This window comes from Labeo rohita, chromosome 10 (assembly GCF_022985175.1).
Source record: "Labeo rohita strain BAU-BD-2019 chromosome 10, IGBB_LRoh.1.0, whole genome shotgun sequence".
Taxonomy (NCBI): Eukaryota; Metazoa; Chordata; class Actinopteri; order Cypriniformes; family Cyprinidae; genus Labeo; species Labeo rohita.
Genome location: NC_066878.1, coordinates 19,542,671 through 19,547,462, shown reverse-complemented (window position 1 = coordinate 19,547,462; position 4,792 = coordinate 19,542,671).

The window sequence follows — 4,792 nt, the reverse complement described above, 5'->3', positions numbered from 1 at the left end:
CAGGTGCGTGTGTAGCGACGCGTGCTTGGAGTCCCCGCGCTTCAGAGCGCCCGTTCATTCACCGCCAACCGAAGCTCCGCCCGCTCCATACACAGCTGTGTGTACGTTGGGTTCCTTGACGCCAGGATTAATACTTCAGAAGTAGTTTATAGACGTTCTTGTTTGGAGAACAACTACCCGTTCTTAAAGTATTTCGTAGTACAATGTCGGATGAGAAGAAGGTTTGAGGATGCACATTCCTTACATGTTCCTACTGTCTGCAACATTTTACATTATCAGGCATTTCCATCTAGCCGTTTTAGGCCTTTATTTCGTCTGCATTCTATTCTGTTCAACAAATAATACAGCCACCACAATACTTATCACCCTGATGTCTGTATATGACTCTATTCTATTCTATTCTATTCTAAACAACTAATATAGCCTCTACAAAACTTATCACCCTGACGGCTGTATATTATTTATTCTATTCTATTCTATTCAACAAATAATATAGCCACCATTAAACTTATCACCCTGATGGCTGTATATTATTTATTCTATTCTATTCTATTCTATTCAACGAATAATACAGCCACCACAAAACGTATCACCCTGGTGGGTGTATATGATTTGTTCTATTCTATTCTATTCTATTCTAAACAATATAGCCTCTACAAAACTTATCACCCTGATGGCTGTATATTACTCTATTCTATTCTATTCTATTCTATTCTATTCTAAACAACTAATATAGCCTCTACAAAACTTATCACCCTGATGGCTGTATATTATTTATTCTATTCTATTCTATTCTATTCAACAAATAATATAGCCACCACTAAACTTATCACCCTGATGGCTGTATATTATTCTATTCTATTTTATTCTATTCTATTCTATTCTATTCTATTCAACGAATAATACAGCCACCACAAAACGTATCACCCTGGTGGGTGTATATGATTTGTTCTATTCTATTCTATTCTAAACAATATAGCCTCTACAAAACTTATCACCCTGATGGCTGTATATTACTCTATTCTATTCTATTCTAAACAACTAATATAGCCTCTACAAAACTTATCACCCTGATGGCTACATATTATTTATTCTATTCTATTCTATTCTATTCTGTTCAACAAATAATATAGTCACCACAATACTTATCACCCTGATGGCTGTATATTATTTATTCTATTCTATTCTATTCTATTCAACGAATAATACAGCCACCACAAAACGTATCACCCTGGTGGGTGTATATGATTTGTTCTATTCTATTCTATTCTATTCTATTCTATTCTATTCTAAACAGTATAGCCTCTACAAAACTTATCACCCTGATGGCTGTATATTACTCTATTCTATTCTATTCTATACTATTCTATTCTATTCTATTCTAAACAACTAATATAGTCTCTACAAAACTTATCACCCTGATGGCTATATATTATTTATTTATTCTATTCTATTCTATTCTATTCTATTCTGTTCAACAAATAATATAGCCACCACAATACTTATCACCCTGATGGCTGTATATGACTCTATTCTATTCTATTCTATTCTATTCTATTCTATTCTATTCTATTCTGTTCTATTCTAAACAACTAATATAGCCTCTACAAAACTTATCACTCTGACGGCTGTATATTATTTATTTATTCTATTCTATTCTATTCTATTCTATTCAACAAATAATATAGCCACCACTAAACTTATCACCCTGATGGCTGTATATTATTTATTCTATTCTATTCTATTCTATTCTATTCTATTCAACGAATAATACAGCCACCACAAAACGTATCACCCTGGTGGGTGTATATGATTTGTTCTATTCTATTCTAAACAACTAATATAGCCTCTACAAAACTTATCACCCTGATGGCTATATATTATTTATTCTATTCTATTCTATTCTATTCAACAAATAATATGGCCACCACTAAACTTATCACCCTGATGGCTGTATATTATTTATTCTATTCTATTCTATTCTATTCTATTCAACAATTAATATACAGCCACCAGGGTGACACAAAACTTATCACACTTGTGGTTGTATATTATTTGTTGAATTCTATTCTAATCTATTCTATTCTACAAATAATATACAGCTACCAAGGTGACACAAAACTTATCACACTTGTGGTTGTATATTATTTGTTGAATTCTAATCTATTCTATTCTACAAATAATATACAGCTACCAGGGTGACACAAAACTTATCACCCTGCTGGCTGTATATTACTTCTTAAATTCTAGTATATTCTATTCTATGTTATTCTATTAAACAATCAATTTATATTATTTGTTGAATTAATTAAATTCTATTCTATTCAACAAATAATATTCAGCTACCAGGATGACTCAAAACTTATCATACTGGTGGCTGTATATTATTTGTTAATTTCTGTTTTATTCTATTCAACAAATAATACAGCCACCACAAAACGTATCACCCTGGTGGCTGTATATGATTTGCTTTTATTCTATTCTATTCTATTCTATTTTACTCTACTCTACAAATAGTACAGCCACCACAAAACGTATCACCCTGGTGGGTGTATATGATTTGTTCTATTCTATTCTATTCTATTCTATTCTATTCTATTCTATTCTATTCATGAAATAATACAGCCACCACAAAACGTATCACCCTGGTGGCTGTATATGATTTGTTCTATTCTATTCTATTCTATTCTACTCTATTCTACTCTACTCAACAAATAATACAGCCATCACAAAATGTATCACCCTGGTGGCTGTATATGATTTGTTTTTATTCTATTCTATTTACTCTACAAATAATACAGCCACCACAAAACGTATCACCCTGGTGGGTGTATATGATTTGTTCTATTCTATTCTATTCTATTCTATTCTATTCTATTCTATTCATCAAATAATACAGCCACCACAAAACGTATCACCCTGGTGGCTGTATATGATTTGTTCTATTCTATTCTATTCTATTCTACTCTACTCAACGAATAATACAGCCACCACAAAACGTATCACCCTGGTGGGTGTATATGATTTGTTCTATTCTATTCTATTCTATTCTATTCTATTCTATTCTATTCATCAAATAATACAGCCACCACAAAACGTATCACCCTGGTGGCTGTATATGATTTGTTTTTATTCTATTCTATTCTATTCTATTCACTCTACTCTACAAATAATACAGCCACCACAAAACGTATCACCCTGGTGGGTGTATATGATTTGTTCTATTCTATTCTATTCTATTCTATTCATCAAATAATACAGCCACCACAAAACGTATCACCCTAGTGGCTGTATATGATTTGTTCTATTCTATTCTATTCTATTCTATTCTATTCTATTCTATTCTATTCTATTCTATTCTACTCTACTCAACAAATAATACAGCCATCACAAAACGTATCACCCTGGTGGCTGTATATGATTTGTTCTATTCTATTCTATTCTGTTCTGTTCTATTCAGCAAATAATACAGCCACCACAAAACCTATCATCCTGGTGACTGTATATGATTTGTTTTATTCAATTCAATTCTATTCTATTCTATTCTATTCTATTCGATTCAACAACTATTCAATAAATAATATACAGCTACCTGCTGGCTGTATATTATTTGTCGAATAGAATAGAATAGAATAGAACTGAATTGAATTCAACAAGTAACATACAGCCAGCAGGGCGATTAGTTTTGTGTCACCCTGGTAGCTGTATATTGTTTATTGAATAGTCGTTGAATAGAATAGAACAGACTAGAATAGAATAGAATAGAATAGAATAGAACAGAACAGAACAGAACAAATCTTATACAGCCACCAGGGTGATATGTTTTGTGGTGGCTGTATTATAAAATAAAGTATCTTTCAGTGCTGTTATTGTTAACTGCAATAAAGTTAAAAAAAAAAGTTTCGGTAATTTAAATAAAGCTAATAAAATGAAATATATATTAAAAAATAAATGTAATTTAGTTACCAAGGCAACATTTTTAAGCTAAAGTTTTTTCATCTAATATTTATATGTTTGGAGTACTAAAAAGCTAAGCAAAATATTGAAAATATGTGCATATGTAAAATATTTTAAAATAATTGGATGTGAGATAATTTTAGCCTTTATATGATAGAATTATCTAACACATCTAACTGTCAAATAAATAAAACATTGATGAGTTGAGGAAAAGTTTATTATTAAGTTTAATTAAGTTAATTATTAATATACTATTATAGTTTTAATTAAAATTTGTAGATGCTTTTGTTTGTATTTTTTCAGTTTTCACGTTCAATCGAATTTTAATTTGTTTGTTCACGTTTATTAAATTTGTTACATGCTTTTTAAACTTTTTGTAAGTTTTTGATTATTTTAAAATATTTTTATTTAGCTTTCTAATTTTACTTAGCTTTTTAGTACTTCAAACATGAATACTAAAAATGTTAAATGTAATTTATTTACCAACGCAACATTTTTAAGTTGTTAACATTTTTTCAGCTACATATATTTATATTTCATTCAATATATTTTCATCTTGTAAGCTTTATTTCAATTACCAACATTTTTAAGTAGATTTAGTTCTATTCTATTCTACTCTAGTCTATTCTAGTGGTGAATCAATAATACACAGAGCACTGAGTAATGTGTGGTCAAAGACATTTCCCTTCTAGAAACCACCATGTTGTTGATGGTTTTGTCAGGAAGTACACAAATGTACGTATTGATTATACAGTTTCAGGCTTTTAGAACAGACAGACAGACATTCATTTGGAACCATAATGCATGTTATACAATTTCATCTTTAAAAGAGCAG